At 33.4% G+C, this 22329-nt stretch overlaps 1 protein-coding gene across 1 annotated transcript in view; it reads left to right on the forward strand.

Moving 5' to 3' along the window:
- Window positions 1-22329, forward strand: part of LOC129216145 (tyrosine-protein phosphatase non-receptor type 4-like) — a 150534-nt gene that overhangs the window by 40908 nt on the left and 87297 nt on the right. The window contains 1 exon segment of the mRNA XM_054850305.1: window positions 14612-14733. The gene's annotated coding sequence lies outside the window, so the exon portion shown is untranslated.

Raw genomic sequence — 22329 nt, forward strand, 5'->3', positions numbered from 1 at the left:
CATCAGTTTCAGTACTACTTAATTCATAAGTACTTCATTGGAACTAATTTGGGTAGGGGGGGGGGAGTACGTCAGAAAACATTCGTGAAGAAAACGGAACACGAAAATCGGAAAAAAACGGTGTATTTTGGCTATCGGTTAAAATAAAAAATAAATTTAAAAAAAATCACAGATCAACAATTTTCGCACCCTTGATTTTTTTATAGCTCAAAAAAATGAAAATTCACGACTTGATGTGCAAAAGAGTTAACTCGTTTAATGGCTAAATAATGCTGCTTCTCGATAAATTGAAGATACTCTAATTCTAGAATATGATTCAGAAATTAATTTCAGAAACTAGCTGAGAATCTAGCTGCCTAAATAAAAATTTTGTTCATCCGCTGTAAAAATAACTCATTCTTGCAATCTGCTTGAAAAAAAGCTGTCAGCATCGGAATAATCACATGTTTTGAAAAATATGAAAATTAAATCAGATGCTTTTCAAAGTCACAAGCGAATCGTAGCTTTTTAACTTAAGAAAAATAAAAAACTCAGATTTTGAAAGAAATCGTGAAAACATGTTTTATTTCAGAAATAAACTGCTGAATGTGAATTTAATCGTAAAACTTTCCTCGAAATAGAAAAAAGATCCATGTGCATGAGGGCATACACCCATGGACTTAAACCTTCATTTATTATGTATATATTCTCTTTTTAAAACTTTTTAGGATGGATCCAACATCACGGAGATAATCAGAACAAGGACAGACGAAGACTTTTTCATAATTATAACAATATTCTAAATGTTCGTATATTATACATTGATTTCATGTTACACATGTTTGGAAATAAAAATAAAAACTTAGGGGTAAAAAGCAAAGGTATATTTTTATAATTATTTAACAAACATTACGCTAAATTAATTTTACCAAAAGATTTATTTCACATCTGCATTTTTTAAAGATTTATATTTTCAAATACCTTTTGCAATTTTGGCAGAGAATTGTTTTCAAAGTATGAAGTATGAAATGCATGCAATAATAAAGTTCCTGTATTAAACATAAATTTGGCCAAATAAACATTCTACATACAAGCAAAATTAATAAAACAAACTAGTCGACCCGTGCGGAACTCCGCACTGTGCTTCAAATCGTTTCATAAGGCATTTCGCTCTTTAAGAATTTCAAAGGAAGAACATTATGAAGAAGAACCGAAAAAAAAGTAAGCGCAGAAGAGAAGGCATGTAATTTAAAGACATCAGTAACAAAACCTCGTTAAATACAACGTTGTGATAATTTGATCATAGCTTCCCTTTTAATCGTACATATTTTCAATGCAAACATAAATGTCATTAAAAGTGTGGCTGAGTGGTGACTCGTGAAAAAGCAATAATTGTGCATGTGAAAAAACAGGTTGTGGCAAATACAGTCCTGCACATGTCAGCATCTGACGGGAAAAAAAAGAAACATTAAAGAGATATTTATTGGTACGTATTCGAATTGGCGCCATTCTGACTAACAGCCCGACACCCCAACAAACCTAGCAATTGCGCCTTCCTTTTCGAAAGCTATTCATTGAAGGAATGCGTAGTAAAAAACAGCAAAAAAGCTTTTTGCCAAAAAAAAAAAAAAATTAATAATAAGATCATGCATCTGTGTTTTGTCATTAACCAGCATGATACGATTTAAAATTATTCGCAAAGCATGGAATTTGATTAAAGAATGACGAAGATCTCACTTAGCGATTGAAACAAACATTCTAGAGAAGTAATAAATTTGATTGAAAATAAGTGTTTTTATCTTTGAATATTGAACTATTTCACATAGAAGGTTGCTTTAACCGTTACGGCTTAAAAGCCCTCACATGTTTCTCTTTTAATCGAACACTTAAAATTCAAAACCAAAACCAGTTGAACTGAGTCCGTTCTTAAGTGTAATTTTTCGAACGTAGACAAAATGTATTTTTTTACAGCAGAAAGCAGAGGAGTAGAAAATAATTTCTTGCTAATGAAGTTAATAATACTTTTAATGCTTTATATCGTATTCGCGCGAATAAAAAATTAAAGGTTTACTGAGTGAAACTCGTAGTTTTAATCGGGCGTAGTATTTTTTCATTTGTACAAAAGGTCGAACACTGCTATTAGAAACATCTACATTTTAGCATACAATAAAAATGTTTTTCTGCACAAAAAGGATTTCTTTAGGTAAATCTAATACTTTTTTATGCTTACATTATGTTGAGTGGTCTGGATGGAGTCAAAGAACACAGTTCGATTAACAATCAACTTATCCGAATAATAACTGTAGACTGCATAAAGGAGTCGAAACACCAAGTAGCATTCCCCACTGCGATTTGATTTTTATTAGGTGTGTATGTTATGAGCACATGTAATGCGTAATACTAATATCAAATTTGATATTATGTCGGACAGCCCAAGCTTGCCCGAAGTTCAGATAGTTTATAGCCGAACCACTCTACCGAAAAAAAACTTATCAATATAAAACCGAACAACTAAGTCCAGTGCTGTAAAGCTTTATTAAAATATGAAACACACACACAGAGCTTTTTTATTTTTTTTTTTTTTTGGCCGAAAGCGACGTAAAAAATGGAAAACTGCATTAGAACTTTGCTTTAAAAAATGCATAAGAACTACAGGCAGCATCAAGGTTTTGAAACAGCAAGAGGCGATTTCGAAAACTTGAATTTTCGACCGTAAGTCTTTTTTTCGTCATTGGCCAGCCTGATAAGTTTTAAAATGAGAGGGGATTAATATATAAGATAAGATATTGAAGAAAAATGTTTTTTATTTTTGAAAATTTTTACAATTTGTTATCGCAGGCTGCTTAAACCGTTATAACTTAGATGGCAGCACGTGTTCATCATTTAACAGCACGGTTAAAATACAAAATAAATTGAACTATGCTCTTTTTTAAGCGTAGCTTTTCGAATGTAGTAAAAATGTGATAAGCTTTTTGTTTTTTAGCAAAAAGAAGAAAAAAATATATATTTTTACCCTTCAAATTGAGGTAGTATTTTGTTTATTTGTACAAAGAGTCAAAAACTCATTAGAAGAATATATATTTCAATATACGATTTATTATTTTTTTTTCTGAACAAAAAACAATTCTATTGTAGTCTGAAATCTTAAACCTGTTACTTATATTTTCGCTTACATTATGCTTTAAATTTTCTTTCCAGAGCCAAAGCTTCAAAAAAAAAAAAAAAAAAAAACACGTGCAATTTCGAAGTAATTTAGCACAAAATCACTGAATGTTTTCATATCAGCAAGGAGCATTTCCTTCTCATTTATTCTATTCCCTCATAGTTGTTATTCATTTAATTCAGTGTTCATGTAATGCGCGATATTTCTCTAATTTTTTTGTTGCAGATTGTCCGGACGTGGGCCCGAACACGTAATCTCCTGGTTACGAAGAGAACGCTCTGCCGATCAAGCTACTCAGCTCTGTCGGTCATAGCGCAAAATTAAAGTTATAAGTTTGACCGAAAACCTTATTCTGGTTCTTTAAAACAGGTTTTTCGGCTAAAAGAAACAATTTTTTAGACCTTGGGTCTATTTTTCGTCAGTAGCCAGCACCATAAGCTATAAAATTAGCCGTAAATCAAAGAAATCGATCAAGAATTGAGGGAAATTTGGCGTAGAAAACCAAAAACAGGCTACAGAAATAATATATAAGGATAATTGATTGGAAAAAGAAAAAAGTAAACTTTTTCTTAAGATTAACCTAATTTTATTTTCTGTATCTAAATTAAGAACAAATATATACTAATTTAAAGTTGTCCATTTTATTGTACTTTTTATTCGAAATTTGTGGTATTAGTTGGATAAAAATCTTTTTTTTTTTCTGGAATTTTTTCATGCGATGCAATGAAGAAGAAACTTCTCAGCAATTTTCTCCCGAGCATATATCGATCTAACTGTGCATAAAAGTGGCACATGATTTAGTTTTCCAGAACCGAATGACTGCTGAGGAAGTAGCACTTTTATATTCCCAGTAGGGCAGGACGATGTAGGAATTTCTACATCGTGATGCATCGCCATTCTTACATCGCGATGTAGTTCAAACAGTTAGAAATATTCTTTCCGCTTTAGGGGCACCCCCGCTCCCCCATAGGGGAGTTTTCCTTACAAAAATCCAGGCTTTTCTCAGATCATTTTCTAATTTGGCACATAGGTTCTTTAATCACATGGGGTAGTACCCCATATGAATACTACCCCATGTTAAACTATCCTATGTGGATTTCCAGCATCAAAGGACATCTGGGTCGAATCTGGAAAATATCCGACGAAAACTGGATTTTTATAAAGAAAACTCCTATGGGGTTTGCCACACATAGCGGGACGAAAACTACACTATGAGAATTCTCAAGCATCAAAAGACAAATGTACCAAATTTGGAACAGATCAGACAAAAACTGGGTTCTTATAAGACCCCCCCCCCCCCCTCACACACACACTCGTGGTTTCCCACTCATAGCGGGACGAAAACTGGAATTCCAGAGCGTCAAACATCTGTGACAATTTGGAAAAGACATGATAAAACCAGGGTTGGTAAAAAAAACCGTTTTTTTTTTCAAAAAAAAAACCCAAAAAAAACCAGTTTTTTGGTTTAAACCAGGTTTTTTTGGTTTCAATACTATTTGCGAGAAAAACAATTAATTTTCGGAAGGTAATTAAGGTTTCATGTAATTAACAGTTATTCAATAGTCACATTATACCTAATTTCTTGATTAATTAAAGAGATTAGAACAAAATCTTGTAACTAAATTAAATAATTAAAATAGCTTTCTGCGCGGAAACATTGATTGAAATGTTTGACTTGATTAACATATTAGTATGCATGTATATATAGACCCTTTATGATACGAAATACTGGCTTCATTTTTGATTTCATCAAATGAAAGCCAGATTAGATCTTTTTTTCTACCAGAATTAGACATTCTTTTTAAAACAATATGAGTAAGTAACTTTTGTAAACGGCACAGGTTAGCTAAGGCAAAGCAAATACCAAAATCCCAATTCCGATGAACAAAAGGGAGAAAAAAACTAAGAATTATCTGCACTCAATAGTCATAAAGCAGCATAGGTGTATAGCCAATCAAAATCTTTTGAGCACACAGAATCCAAAAAAAAAAAAAAAAAACACAAATGGAGAGTGTAGTTTATGGTTTAAACCAAACAACCCTGGATAAAACTTTTTTTTTTTTTTTGTAAGAAAACTTCTCATTTGGTGGTTGTCCCCCATAGCGAGGCGAAAACTACCGTATGAGAATTCCTGAGCATCAATGAACGAACCTATATGCCAAATTTTGGAAAGATCCGACAAAAAATGAATTTTTTTCAAGGAAAACCCCCCATCGGGGTTGCCCCCCCTCCCCCCCATACATTGACGAAAGCTAACCTCCGTGAATTCTTGAGCATCAAAGAACCTCTATGGCAAATTTAGAAAAGATCGGACAAAAACTTTTTTTATATAAGGAGAACCCCCAATGCGGGGTTGTTCCCCCCCCCCCCATCATGGAGGGTTGAAAACTACTACCATGTGTGAATTCCCGAGCATCAGAGGATCTCTGTTCCAAATTTGGAAAAGATATGATCAAAACTGTTTTTTTATAAGAACCCCCCCCCCTCCGTATGGGGATTGCCTCCCATAGCGGAAAGAAAACCAACCTATGAGAATTCCTGAGCATCAAATAACGAAAATGTGCCAAATTCGGAAAGATCCAACAAGAACTGAATTTTTTGTAGGAAAATTACCATAGGGGTTGCCGCCCACCCCCCTCATAGAGGGCCTGAAACTACCCTGCGTGAATCCCCGTGCATCAAAGAACCTATGTGCCAAATTTTGGAAAGATCCGACAAAAATTGGATTTTTTCAAGGATCCCCCCCCTTCCCTTATAAAGTGATGAAAACTACCCTTCATGATTCTTGAGCATCTAAGAACCTCGGTGGCAAATTTTAAAAAGATCGGATAAAAACTTTTTTTTTAATACGGAGAACCCCCAATGTGGGGTTGTCTGTCCTCCCCTGCCCCCCTCATAGAGGGACATAAACGACCTTGTGTGAATTCCCAAGCCTCCAATAACGAACCTCTGTGCCAAATTTGGAAAATATCCGACAAAAATTAGATTTTTTGAAGGAAAACCCCCATTATGGGGGGTTTAATTAGATACCATGGGGAGTTTAATCTGCAATGATTTGTTTTACCTTTTTTAAGAAGTTGTTTGTTCGCATTTTTACATAAATAAAAATTTGCTTGACATATTTTGTGTGCCTCTTTTTTTAACAATTACTTGTCTTTTTTTTAATCGGGGGGGGGGGGGGGGACTGCAGGCCCGTTGTTTAAATTTTTTCCCAAATATGACAAAGAGTCTGTACTCAATAAAAATTTTACAGAAAACCAACTAAAACAACCAGTCATGTGTAAAAACATGAATGTTCAAAAATCAAGACGGGAGGGGTGGGGGTCAATTGACCCCCTGACCCCGTCAATGACGGGTCTGTGAAAGTGACTATACGCAATAAAGTGGGAAACTACGGTGGTAAGATTCTGAAGTTAGGATTTGATCACATGCACACAAATCTTATACAGTCGAACCTCGTTATAACGAACTTAAAGGGACCATTAAAATCGATTATTATAAAACGTGGTTCGCTTTATCCAAAAAACAATAAACAATAGGACAAGGATTGCAAAAAAGTTCATTTCAGCAGTTATTTGTTTTAAGCGTGTTCGAATTAACGAGGTTCGACTGTATTCTCAAAAATAAAAAAAAACTAATGTGCTCAAAGAAAAAAAAGGAAATAAATTTTCTTAAAAAATTTACGAAATTAACGTCCTCATATATGACGAAATTAATTTGACGAAACTAATGCTGTCAAAACTACGAAAATGAATGTTAATTTGACGAAACTAGAATGAAGAAATATTTCGTTACATTTGACGAAATTCGCATCCTCAAACCACTAACAAAAGCAGTTTCTTCAATTTGACGAAATGTTCGCTCGGAGCATATCCCTGGAAGTGGTTTCGTCAAAAACGAAGAAAATTTCGTCAAATTTGAAAGTCCTTATCTAAGAGTGCGATCCTTAGTTTTACATAGCGTGATGTGTCCCGCTAAAAATTGTACGAACAAAAACTTGGAACTAAAATTTTATATAACTTCAATTTCACAATGAGTAGGTAAAATGTCTTAAATGTGGATAGCTCGCTAGCGTTAGGAGACAATTACAATTGTCTCCTAATGCTAGCAAGTGGAAGGGGGTATTTCCCCCCTTTTGCTACGTATAAGGGGTTAAAAGACCCCCCTCCCCCGGCACATTTGCAGCAATGGTCTGAAAAAATATAAATATTTATTTATTTTATCTAAAATCTATCTCAATTTTAAGGAAGAGCAAATTTTCTTAGCGAGATCACAAAATAATTTAATTTATTAACTCATTAACGTACATGAGAAAATTAACATAATTGAACGCAAACACATGTTTTAGGGGTGCAATGAATCTCTTTAGCGTTGCATAAAGGTAAGCGTTTTCGAAATTAATTGGATAATTTTCATTCCATAGCTTACATCTTTATACATTGATGAAGCGGTTTCTCGTAAACCTGAAACTCGTGTCTGAAATTTTATTGTTTGTGCGCTCAAATATGTTCGATCTTTTCGTTCAGTAGTACTTATGACAACTTTTTACAAAATTATTTAATCTTTGTAGGTAACTTCAGTTTAAAATCATGACTTGTCACAAAAAGATCGGATTATGCACTTAAAAAAAAAAATCATTAAAAAAAAAAGGGCAGTTGTAAGCGGAAGACTTTTTTGCTGAAATTAGCACTAGAGACTTTGCCAAATACGATGCAACTTTCAAAACAGCCAGACCAAGCCCGACACCCATTTAAAAAGCTCTCTCTAGTTATAAATTAAGGCGAAAAGCTATTAAAAATCTTACGTACCAAGTTTTCGTTATTTTTTTTTTCACAAAAAGAAAATAAAAATATTTTTTTGATTTATAATTATCACAAAGCCCTGACATTTCTTTATGCCGTAAAATTGGTTTGGTTCAATTCCATTCATTTAGAATGCCACAAAAAAAAAAAAAAAAAAAAAATCTACATTGAAACCTAATAATTAAGCTGAAACGTAACAAAAAAGCGAAAATTCTTATAGAAATCTCATTTTTACCGAGGCTATGAGCAATTGTACGTGACGCAAGTTTCCAAAACAGGTGCCGATCGATGCACCAGTTAGTCAACTATCATAGAATAAATTTTCATTAAAATCGGGTAAATTTTTAATTTTAGACTTTTGGTCAGGATTTTCAGTCAAATACTGTGCGTCGGGTAGAAAGTGTTTTAAAAATCTATTTTTTCTATTCTTTCCATTGGTAACAAAGTCGTGTATTATGATAATTATTTCGATGAGGGGATCCATTTTTGGGCCAAAAAATATAATTTATATAAAAGCAGAACTATTCATCGATCCCCCCCCCCCCCCCCCCCGAAATGCACTATAATCCTTCCCAGGGCTAATTAACACCTACTATAAAAATTTCAGCGAAATCGGTCAGGTACTTTCCGATTTACCCTGAAAATACAAGTTTGGAGTTTGAATTTTATTTCTAAAGGGTATAAATAAGTAATTTGTAACATTTTAAGACTCTAAAGTGAGGTTCTGTTTTTAAAGATGCTTTCAATCTTGTCAAATTGTCTCTTTTTGTTTAGCTTCGATGAATCTGTTTAAAAAAAATGTGTTTGAAAAAGAAAATCATGGTTTTGTACCCCATGTTTTTGTCAGATTGCGCGATGATGACGACACTGAGTAATTTTTGCGGCTAAAAGCTGAACTAGAAACAAAAGTTTGTTCAGAAAAACAAAGAATCTGAAATTGACAAATCTCTTCTCAATTCTACAGCGAATTAGGTTCTAAATGAAAAACTAATGTAAGTACATTCCAGAAAAGAAAATTTTTAGATTCTCTTTTTAGATGTATTCTTCTTCATCACGTTTTTTATATTGTGCAAGCGGAACATGATGAATGAACATTTCGGCTGTTGTTATTATTGTTTTTCCTTTTTCCATTTTCAAAAAACCTTTAAGAGTGACTAGTGATGTGGATCGGGTAAGGTAAATACCCAGCGGGTAGGAAATTTTTTTTTTTTTTTGTATTTACCCGGCTAATTTACCCAAGGCCTGGGTAAATACCCAAAAACTGGGTATTTTACAAAAAAAATGCAAAAAGTGAATGGAAATTTCTTTTTTAGATCTAAATGTGTCATAATTGGTAAAACTGATACATACATATGTATTACACAGTTTATAATATTTTTTATTGAAAGATTTGATGAAATTATGAAAGAAACATATTGTGTGAACCAAAGAATCTTTCTTTTCAATGTCATAATTGGTATTCATATAAGCAATTCAACGATGGACTTCAGGATTTTAAAATCACAATCTAAAATGAAGACACAAAAGGAAGCCCACGAGGGAGTTTAACATGTGGTGCGTTTAGCCCAATGTTACTCTGTATTGCATACACTGGAGCTTAAACACTCTGTTTTTAGTTATTTTTTATTTTTTATTTTATTTTATTTATTCTTTTTTTTTTCTTTTGACCACATGTATTGAATCCTCCACAGCTGATGAGCTCTGGATTCAACGTTTCGTCTTTTTCTATTAAATTGCTGCTTGTATTTTCCTTTTTCTCATCATTATTTTTCGTATAAAATGTTTAGAATTTGTTATTTGGCTTGCATACTTTTTATATTTACTTGGCTTTTTAGTTTTAATGCGATGCGCATCTATGGGCTTTTGGTGTGGTCTTTTCAATATTTTTCACTTTTATTATCTATCTATCTATCTATCTATATATATATATATATATATGATGCATAATGCGCCTGAACACTTGAGCTAGGTTTGGAGGGAATTTCTGGTAAATAGTAATAATAAATTGAGCGACATTTCGTTACATTTTGATGTGATCCAAGGACATATTACTGGGTTATAAAAGACTAGGACCTTAAAAAATTGGTGTTTTTTTTTTTTTTTTTTGTAACCAGTTAAGCTTGCAGAATGGCTCTGAAATTTGGCTATCAACATTGATTAGGCATACCCAACACTTTTAATGTGATTATCATATTAGATTGCAAAGTTGTTTCACACAATAATTCTTAAAATATATGATCAAAATACAATTTTTGGGCAAAACTTTATTGTTTTGTATATGGTTTGATATATATATGTATAGTAGAATACATAAAGAAAAGAATTTTAGTTGAATATAAATTTTTGAAATAAATACCCGGGTAAATACCCATTTTGGGTATTTACCCGGTTATAACCTGGGTATTTACCCCTAAAAATAAATACCTGGGTATTTTACAGCACTAAGAGTGACGGAAAGTGGGCGTTTCAGAGAAGTTTCACTCTTCTGCCTGACACGTGCAAAGAACTTGCGCTCGACGGAAGAAAATTAGAAACCCGTTTTATTTATGTATTTTATTTTTTTGAATAGCAGGAATATGACTTATTTATTTTCTGTGACTTAAAAATGATGTCTTGCTTTTGAAATTTGATGAAGTATTGGGAAAATTCTGGCATGCCAACTCAAATATTTGAAGAATAACGTACGGAAAGCAATTTCCGTTAGAAACGCCGCATCGGCATAATCGCCGCACCCCGACAAAAGTGCTTGAAATTTTGTTTTAAATGTTTAGGAACGCCGCGCTTAAAAACAGAGATTAGTTCAGCTATAGTATATCAGTATAAAACTAGTATGTTGTGGCCATCACGAAACTTTCTTTTATATCTTTCTTATAATTCTGATCCCTCCCCATGCTTGACGAGGAAGCAATATTCCCAACAAAAACAAAACTACAAATGCAAAAACTTGACGACCATCCCAATGTTGAATTATCGCAAAATCAAAGCAAAGAGCGGAAATTGAAAGTTATTTTAAAAGACTTGCTTGAATTAATTACAAATATTTTATTTGTTAACAAACATAACATGGCAACAGTTAAAAATTTTAAATCATTTTGAGATAATATTTTCCATCATTTCCATACAATTAAAATCACGAGAAATACGTAGACGACAGTTTATTACGATTTATCTTTCTTATTGTTGCATTAATAAAGCTATTTTTATTCACAAAACAAAAAAATATCAGCACCTCTTGGAGCGATTGGCGCAAACTTGAACCAACGCCTATTTACATATGGATTCACATTCACTCCAAATTTCATCCAGAACCTTGCGTTACTTCTTGAGATATTGCACTCACAATGGAAAAAAGAACGTTCGATTGCGCCACCCCCTTTTTAGCTGTTGACACCAAAATAAAATCAGCTCTTCAGTGGCGTAGCTACAGGGTTTGCCGCCCGGGGCGGTTTCTTAATTTGCCACCGCCCTTTTGTTGTGAATAGCTAACATTTTAAATTGTCAAGAGTGTTAAAATTAAAACTAGAAATTTAATTAAAGAAAAAAAAAATTCGTAATTATTTTCTACATACCGTAAAACCTGTCTACAACGATACTGTTGGGATCTAAAAAAATATTGTTATAGACAGGTTATCATTATAGAAAGGTTCATTATTTATGCTAAAATTTTGCTGGGACCATGAAAAATATCATTATAGACAAGTTTATTGTGATAGACAGTATTGTTATAGACAGGTTTCACTGTACTTACAAAAGAAAAAAAAAGAAGGGGGAAGGGGGCCACACTTGGAGAAAATTGCTAAATTTACGTAAAAAATTTCGAATATTAATGCAGTTTTTGGAAAAGTGAAGGGAAAGGGCGAGTTGGGTTTGTTTTCGATTTTTTTCAAAACTGAAGTCTCTTTAGTGTTTTTTTGTTGACGTTAGGAGATCGGTGGGCACCCCAAGGAAATGTTCCGAAATCAATGTTTTAAAATGCAGCTTAGGCTACTTTGTGGAGAGGTTAAGAAAATCGGGAATGGTCGGATACACAATTCGAAAACTTTCATCTCTGAAATATGCAATTTTACGCTTTCTTTGGCAACGCAATTGAATGGTGTATTTATTCTAAGATAGTTGTAAGCGTTAGTGAGAGGCGCTGAGGCTCCTTACTGAAATATTTTTTTTAATTGAAATCAATTTTAACGGCATCTTTGGTGATTTACTGGATTGGGGAAGGTTCGGCTTCTTTCTTTAAAATTTGTTCAGCACCAAAGTCTCAAAAACGCAATTCTAGGCTATCTTTCGTGACGTTAAAGGGTTCCCTAATATTTTATGGCATCAAAAATGTTGTGAAACCAGGTGGCTCTTTAATGGAAACTTTCCATAATTGACGTCCGACTTTAGGCTTTGTTTGATATTGATAATGTTAGGAGCAAAAGGGGGCAAAGAGAGGCGTCCCTCCTGAAAACTTTCTTCGAACTGAAGTTCATTTTAAGCTATCTTTGAAAAGGAAGAAATAGCGAGCTCTCCCACTCACGCACATTTTTATGAGCGAAATTTTAGGCTATCTTTAGGGACGTTAGTAAAAGTTCTGAGGAGTACGGCTTTCCTTCCTCGGAAAATGTTCAAAATTGAAGTTTCCAAAACGCAGTTTTAATCTTTGGAGATGTTAGATAAGAGGGGAGGGGGCTGATTAAGGTATCTTTCTCGGAAAAATTCCGAAACTCAAGTCCTAAAAACGTATTTTACGCTATTTTTGATCGCGTTAGGAGATAAAGCATAGTCAAGGTTCAAATGCTGTTTTCAAAAATTAATATTGAAGAATCAAAGTTTTAAAAACGTAATTTTAGGCTACATGTTGAGACCTTAGAAGAGAGAGAGAGGAGTTTTCTCCAGGAAAATTTTCAGAATTAAAGTCCTAAACATGCACCTTTTGGCTGTGTTTTCTATGTTAGAGGAAAAGACAGGATTCGGGGTTCTATCCCAGAAATTTTTAAACGTATAGGTCGAAAACTGTATTTCTAAGCTATCTTTGATGACATCAGGAAAAGATATGAAAGATTAAAGAACTCTCCCGCCTAAAAACATTTTGAAGCTATCTTTCAAGTCTTTAGACTACCGAGTGGAGCTGGGAGAGGTTCCCAACCGGAATTATTTGAAACTGAATACGCTAAAAAACAATTTTAGACTATACTTGGCCAAGTTGGGGGACCAAAACAAATGTTAAAAAATGAAATTTGCTCACCTTCCATAAAGAATAGACTAATATGTGTTCCAAAGTTGTCGGATAGATTTTTTACTCTCAAAAGCAAAAAACAGAAATCCCTTTTACTTCTTTCGAAATAGAGAACTCTTATAATGAATGAGAAATCTAGGTAAACCCTGCAACATATAAAGCCACCCGTGTGATAAGCAATAAATTGTTTCGTGTACCATTTTTCATCCCCTCCTTTCATACTCTTGTCACCATTTTCTTAAAGTTAAAAAAAAAAGTTACGTTCCACTAGGAGGTTTTCAAAAATCTCTCTTAAAACTCAGTGTTAATTTTTTCTTACAGTGAAAAGTGGATAACTTCATTGTTTTCTTCCTCCTGGAGTTAACTTCTACAGTCTAAAAAAACATTGGTCCCATGACTGTCCACTGCCGCCCCCTCAGAAACAAAACGAGGAATTGTACTGATATGCTATCAAGGGAGACTTTTGAAAGTTTTTTAAAGAAATCAGAGAGTATTGTTATGTAAGTAATTTTAATCTGGTTGTGACACAAAAGACTTACAATTCGAAGATTTTCTTTTTGCCTGCAGTAACAGATTAAAACCATTAGTTTATTTATTTGAAAAATACGTTTTTTTTCCACATCAAAAGGGTTAATTTGCCGCCCCTCGAAATGTGCCGCCCGGGCGGACCTCCCCCTCCACCCCTCCCTAACTACGCCACTGCAGCTCTTATATCCTCTAAGGGCTACTTGTCGATAAATTTTTGTTTGATTCCGTTCGTTATTTCTTGAGATACAGCAGTCACAATTGACGACAAAAAACGTTCTATAACTCAAACCCCTTTTGAACTATTGACACCAAAATTGAATCAGCACCTACTCCTGTTAGGAGCAACATATAGAGCAAATTTTGTTTGATTCCGCCAGTTACTTCTTGGGTAATGGCAGGCACACATAACTCAAGAGACGTCCCATTGCTCCACCCCCTTTCGGGGAATTCGCGTCAAAAACCAATGGGCACAAGTTCACATAGGTACACATATGTGTACCGAATTTCGTTCGATTTCATGCGGTAGTTTTTGCTGCAGAGCGGCGACAAAAAACTGATCACACACATACGTGACACACACACAGACAGCCATTTTCCAAAAATGGTCGAAATGGACTCAGCACACCTCAAACGTTCAAATGAGTCAAAATTCGAAAATTTGCACGAATTCAATACTTTCTTCTATATATTAGATATAGAAGAAATTAAAAAAGGATTTGAATTGCAAAAATAAGTACGTTTTTCAAAAAAGTAATGAGAAACAATCAAAGTGAGTAAAAGAGAGTTTTCAATCTTTGGAGTAGAGTGCTAAACTCGGGAGAGAGGGAGGGGGGGGGGGAGAGAGAAGGAGGGTAATCACACTTGATGTTTGAATTGTGTTTGTTCCTTGAACTAATTTCTTTTGAATGTTTGTTTGTATTTTAGGTCTATGCTCAGCAAAATCAGCTGCATCTCCCCCCTGCGGCGCTTCATGTGTTGGAATTGACAGGAGGATACAAAGTGCTGAATTAATGTCTCCCCATCGATACCGCCTTCGTTGGGTCGGGGTAAGCATATTTCATGGATTATTTTGTTACCTTCTAGTGCCGTGGATTATTAGTGATACTCCTGCCAAATTCCCAAACTTTTCGTTATCATTTTGCATATTCCTTCCAAGCGTAAACAGCTGGTTTCTTGTGTAGAACAACCTGGAAAATTCAGGCTGCGTCATATTTTCAAAATCCTGATAATTAATTGCTATATATATTTTTTTACTCTTTTCTGGAAACAACATTTCTTTTCCCCATTGCATCGGAATTTTTCGGAAATTGCAAATTTCCATAATTTTCAGGATTAATTCATAATCTACTAGAGGACCCGACAGACGTTGTTCTGTTCGAACTTTGTAAATTTAAAAGTTGAAAATTTTCTATAAACTATCAAGTGTTTAAACCGTTCTATTGAAAAAAATATTTAAAAAAAAATGTTTTAAGCTGCTATGGTGTCAGAATGCGTATATTTATTACGACTTGATTTATCTAATGCCAACTGAGCAGTTATTTCATTAACTATTTTTTCTCCCGTACTTGATGGTTTGTTCCTTCAACCATAATACTCAAAGGATAAAAAGCGTCCTCAGATATTAAGTGTAAAAATCTAACTACCCATTTAGAACAAACGGGAAATCCCGCTGCAACATCCCCCATATGAAAAAGAAAAAACAATCGAAAGGATATCCTTTAGAAAAATGATAAAGGTAAAAACAGTTCTCTGAATAAGCGAAAATCACTCATCCCTCACCCCCCCCCTCCCGATGTAAAATAAACATATTCTTCAACTAAAATGATTAAATGCTCTCTAAAAACGGAAAACAATTATTTGCAATTTGAAAAATTGTCAAATAAACAAAAAATACAATAAATTACATTAACAGTAGCTTTCAAATGTAAACAAATGATCATACAACTCTATTGTTTATAGCCAAAGTCACCAAGCCACCACGTTACTGTAATTCAGCCGATCAGTGAGCGAAGTAACTCCGATGATTAGCGGTCCGATCTTTTGAACAAAAACTTTTTAAACTTTATATATTGCCTAATTTGTTCTTTCCACCAAAGATAAAGATCTTCCACTGCACTGATCTTTTGTGTACAGAACTACCCTCTTGAATTTATGTGGACGAAAATAAAATTTGTTTCGTCTTGAAATTCCATCATCTTTTCCTTTAATAATGTACTGATTAGTTAGATAATCCTTAAAGTATTCTTGACATTGGTACCAAAACTAAGATAGATTTTAGCCGAGAAACAAATATTGCTAGGTACGGTACTTTCTGATCATATGGTTAGGAAAACCTCAAGCACCGATTCGGTTACATGGTTCAACTAAGGCGACAGAACACACGTTTTGCGTGAACCTCCTTGTACTTTATTTTAAAATATGTCACCGAACCTAAAATGATTGCTTTCAAGAAATAAAGGCTTCACTCTCTCATTTTACGTTTTATTTATTCCAAGGCTTCACTTGATACGCGTCTTATCAGGCTCAGTCATTTCAATAAAAGTTGTAGTATGAAACCAATCAATCAAACAAAAAACCTGGTCAGACTCCAGTGACATCTGGTGGATTTTGTGGCAACTTTTAACTATATAACAGGGGTGATTGTGTTCCGCTATTTTATCGAATTTCCGGTATTTTCGGATGTATTTCCGGTATTTTTATGTCTGAAAATACCGGAATTATGTTTTTTCTTTTTTTTGAGCAATCACGATTGCTTATTGTTCTCATTTGACTGTTTTTGGCGTTACGCTGATTTTTCCCACCGCCACCCTCCGCACCATCACCGTGAACCGGCTGGCTCCTCACGATGCTGCTCCTATAGCGAAAGCCGTCTCCAGGTTGCATCCATGTCCTACACACACACGCATACATATACAACTACACTCACACATGCACACATACACAAACACACGCACACATACACACACACACAAACACATACACACACAAACACATACACACACAAACACATACACACATACAAACACTTACACACACGCATACATACAGACACCCACACATACACACACACATACACACACACACAAACACATACACACACAAACACATACACACTCAAACACATACACACTTACAAACACTTACACACACGCATACATACAGACACCCACACATACACACACACATACACAACTACCCACACATTCATACATGCACACAGACACAAACACATATGCCTACACACACATACACATACCCCCCCCCCACACACATTCATACACACACATACACATAACCCGTTCACCCAAACACACACGCCTACATACACACACTCGTGATTGCGAAAAACATAATTTGAATTCAAAATGTCAAAATTCAAATTAATTTTTTTTTGTTATGCTTTTATCTCCCTACCTCCGCATTTTTTTAAAAATTATATAATACTCATCAAATATACCTGTAAAAGCCTTAAGATGGACAAATGTCAAGATAATTTGTATAACACCAGCTCAAAAGTAACTTTGTAACCCATTAAAAATTTAATCAAATGCACACACAATATTTTGACTCAGAACTATTTAATACTATGGCGAAGGTGCACTTAAGTGATAGGGGCGAAAGATTACCCCCCTCCCCCCTGTTCTCGCTTTGAAACTTTCAGCTATTTTTTGATGAACTCACAATCACTCCTGTATATAAACAACAGATAAGATTATTCTTAAAGAGAATAGTTATTCAAAATTAAGTTCGAAAGTATTTGAGTTAATTTAAAAGCGGTTTTTTTCTTCCTGAGGAAAAGTGTTTGAAAAGATATTTTAGGCAAAAAGTGAAAAAATATGAAACTTTGTTTTCAAGAAAAATTAAGTTTGGAAACAAAATCAGATGAATATAAGCCGAGGAAGACAAATCAATGTAAATTCCATGTATGAAAAAATGTTGTGATTAATAATTCCAACTTTTCGCAATAAGCATTTTCAAAATTATTTGAGTAATGTAACTGCAAACCTTCAATAAATATAAATAGGAGTGAGCGTTTATTGCAATTTATACATTGAATAACAATTTCAAACGAGCTTAAAAAGAAGTTTTCTGTTCGAAAACTAATGTGAATAAATGTTTTGGAAATACTGTTATTTTTTTCTTTTTTTGGAGGGAGGGGGGGGGGGGTAATTTCTGCTTCCAATTAATAACAAACAAACACTGGAAATTTGGCTCTGAATGAAATAATGCGTAATATTATATATTTAAACATTACATCTTATGGACGAAACCGCACTGTCTATTAAACGTATGAACTATGATTAATAATTTGTATCAAGAAAAAGAATTTTTTTGGTTTTATTATGCAAAAATTAATTACATATGCTTCATCAAGCACAACTGATAAATATATTTATCAGTTAAAACAGAAAACAAATGAAAGTAGCGATTGTTTCTCATGATTATTACTAACCCAGACAACGCCGGATATTTTTGTTAGTTGATAAATATATTTATGGAAACATTCAGAGAGCTTTTAATATTTTTTTCTTATACTTTAAAGTTTAATTCAAAATTAGTTATTTTTTAAAAACATATTCTGAAAATGGTGAGTAGCTCAATTTGATATCTTTAGTTTTTTTACAACAAGAATTATTAAAATGCATAGAGATACAATTTTTCTAAAGAAAAATAAGTAGAAAAGATATCAAATAAAAATTTTGCCATAAAACTGATCGTTAGTATGGATCATTATAAATTACAATTTATATCATAAAGGAGTACATTGTATGTTAAAAAACAAGAAATTTAAATCATTTAAAAGTAAATTGAAACAACAATGAATTTACCCGGAAAAACATGCAAATAAAAACTTCAAAACAGGAAAACATGGCAACTTTTCATTTAAAGATTTTTATAAACCTATACATTCCAGCCTTTAAAAAAAATAATAATAAAATTCCTTCTTTTTTTTTTGAACAAAACTTTTGCTTGTTGAAAAAATAAATAAATAAAAATAATAATAACAGTTAAAAAATATAAAAACAAGCCTGTTAAAAAGGTAAACGGTATTCCAATGTTTACGCATTGTGAGGAAATTTAAAGGGGAGAAACTTCGCCACATAAATACATTATTGCACAAAAAAACATGAAAAGTTCCACAAATTTTTAAATTATTTGTTAAAGATCAAATTTAAAAAAAAAAGCCATTAAGTAGCATAAAAAGTTACACTAAAATGAAAAAAAATGGAAAATTAAATTAAGCTATATTTTGTAATCCGCCAAATCAAAACTAGACAGTATTAAGAAGCAACCATGTTACTGTATTCAGCCAAGGATCCATTAAAGTGTAAAATAATTCGCCAGATAAACGTATTAATTAATTAAAAAACAATAAAAGTTCCATCAAAGTATCAAAAGAACAAACATTGGCGACAGCAATTTTAGCAATAGAAAAAGTTTTCGCCAATTTCACATGTTCCGCGACTCGATAATTCCCCCATGATTTTAATGTGAATATTAAATGGCAAGAAATATAATGCTGTCAAATTTTCTGACGCCAAAGAATTTCATATATGTGCGTCACGATGCATTTTAACTCTTGGCGATTATTTTTCATTTTATTTGTTGTCCCCGTATTCGGTTTTTTGGTTTCAATAAAATGAAGCTTTTATAGTTGTCAAATATAGTTTGTTCAGCATATTTTTTTTTATATTTTACTGAAACTTTTAGTGTCGTTTCGTGGGTAGTTTCATTTACTGAGAGGATTATTGAAATTTTTAATAAATAAATGGTAATAAATTTATGTGTAATAAAACTCTAAATGCTTTCGATCATCAAATTTATTTATTTTTCGAAGTAGTATGTTATTCTGTTTTTTTTCACGGATTTTTAATCAAAACAAAGTAAAATAATTCGCCAAATAAAAACGAGGTGCTAAAATAATATGAGAAATCTCGTTAAAATATTTCGCTAAATCAATTTCAATTCTCCATTATTATGTGACATAATCAGCAGAATAAATTAACCTTGTCATAAGTAAAAATTGAAAATGTGTAAATTTTGTAAAATTAGAAAAAGAAGCAAACATACGACAATGTAAGCCTTATTTTTTAATTTTCGCCGACGATGATGTAAGTGCAATTTTTCCGTTTTCGCCAAGTAAAGGTAAAGAGAAAATTCACCAAGCTGAGCGACGTACCTGTAACTAAATAATATCAAAAGAGCAAATATGTATTACAGTCTTACCGATATTGTGAAAATAAAACAATTATTGTCGAAATCTTGACAATTGCGCCATTAAATACCTCCTTTAAATATGCAATAAAATACTATATAATTTATAAACAACAAGGTTTCCTTCTCAGACCTTTTTTTTTTTAAATTTAGCGGAAGAGTAATGTTCGAACCCTTCTCGATATCAACTCTCATTAAATATGTCGCAAAAAATGTATACGTAATTTCTGGGGCCGACTTACTAAAAGTGAGACCAAGGCTCAAAATGCTTTGGAGTTCCCTGTGCTTCAGAGATGCATTTTACCAGAAGTGAACGCCAATGAGAAATAGTTGAGTACTGAGTTGGGACTAGCTTTACCTGAAAAGGGAATTTGTTTTCCTTGAAAAACAGACCTAGTACGCCGTTCCGGCATCAATTCACCCTGTACTACACTACTACACATCGGTTAACCATATCAATGAAATTTTCCGTTAAAGATTAAAAAAACATCACTTTTTACAGCAGAAATAATACGTTAACTAATGTAAACAAATGATTTCCCCCGGTTATACTACAGCGCCATCTTACGGGCAAGGCGGCGCCTTTGATCTTTTGAGAAATGACTGAGCCTGATAAGACACGCATCGAGTGAAGCCTTGTTTATTCTCAATCACAGTAGGAAATTTCATTACAAAAAGCAGAGCTGGCTTTCTTACTGTCCTTTGGCAACGAGTAAAATATTTATTACAATTCTCGCTCAACTATAAGTTAAAATAAATATTCATCATTTGGGAGATATAACCATCCAATGTTTAAATTAATTAAATAATTAACAATAACAATTCCGATTCCATCCATCGCGCTTCGAAACCATGCTTGCCACAACTTAATTACACACAAAAAATTTGATCAAAATCGGTCCAGCCGTTTAAAAGCCTTATGGTGACAAACGTCAGCACAGAAGATTTTTATATATTAAGATAATTATTATGAATTCACATCGCTTAATTTTTTTTTTTTTTTTTTTGCCCCGAACGTAATTTATTTTTTATGCATTATTGTATTTCAGCAAGTATGAGAGGTCTAATGAGGAGAGCGCGACATTGCCCGTCTTACTTTCTTACTGAAAACCAGCCTTAAGTTCTTTTTTACTACACTTTAAAATTAACTTTGTTACTTTTTGTAAAGTATATCATGCTTTCAGATCCACTCTTCTACTTCAGCCGCACTTGAGGACAAGTAAGTAAAATATTTATAAAGAATTTTATTCTCTGTGTTTCAGCCTCTTTGGATCTCGTACGTTCTGCTGCTGGCTTTACTTTTTTAGCATTCGCTCTGTAGCATCGCCATCTCGGTGTAAGATCTAGATCTAGATTCTAAAGCCATCATCGTAGAAGTCCTTTTCATGTGATAAATAGTTGCTTTCCATCCCTTGCATAACCTGAAGGAATCTCTTACATCTTTAATAATGACACTCATATCTTAACATATAAAAATCAATGTCCTGAGATAACATATATACATATATATATATATATATATATCAACGCACAGCCGAAACCGCTAAAGCTTCAGACTTGAAATTTGGCAGGCATGTCCGCATGATTACGAAAGTAACCACTAAGAAAGGATTTTTCGAAATCTCAATTAGTTCGTGAGAAATTAATTAATACCTCTTAATTTCTGCGAAATTAAAACCTGTCATTGAAATTCAAATCCCTTATTTTCGAAGGCTTTCCTCCATTCAAATCATTATTCAGTACTTCATCTCAACTTTTGGTCGATAGCGAACTATAAATTTGATATTGTTTTTTGTTTCTCACGTGTTTCTTCGAGGCTTTTCTCAAGTCAAATCATAATGTTTCTGTCTATTGCTTTCATTTTTTCAAAACTAGAAACGAAGTTTTTAAGAACATCATCACAAGCGAACTATCCTTTTGAATTTAGAAGAGTGCAGTTTCCTGTTAAAGTTTGCTTTGCAATAATCATTAATAAGTCAGAAGGACAGACATTAAAAGTAGCAGGGATCGATTTAAGAGAAGACTTTTTTCACACGGCCAATGTTATGTAGCTTGCTCCAAAGTCAGAGTTCATCAAGCAGCTTAATAATTTTAGCACCAGAAAAAAAAAACTAAAAATGTTGTATACAAAGAAGTTCTTGCTTAAACATAGGTATAACAATAAAATGTAGATGACCTGTGTTTGCAAAGATAATCAGTACTTTAAAAGGATCGTTAGTAACAGTTAAAGATCGTTTAAGGACAAGGGCATATATGTAAGGAGCCCAGGGGCCCCGGGATCCTCCCCAAATTAGAAAAAGTTATAGGTAATAAGTAATTATTGTAGGGGATTTTCGAAACTAGGTGCACAAAGCACTGTTAACCTCTTCTAATTCCATTACCCGAGCAATGCCGGGTACGGGAATGCTAGTTTCCTATAAAATGTT

Source organism: Uloborus diversus, chromosome 1 (assembly GCF_026930045.1).
Source record: "Uloborus diversus isolate 005 chromosome 1, Udiv.v.3.1, whole genome shotgun sequence".
Classification (NCBI taxonomy): domain Eukaryota; kingdom Metazoa; phylum Arthropoda; class Arachnida; order Araneae; family Uloboridae; genus Uloborus; species Uloborus diversus.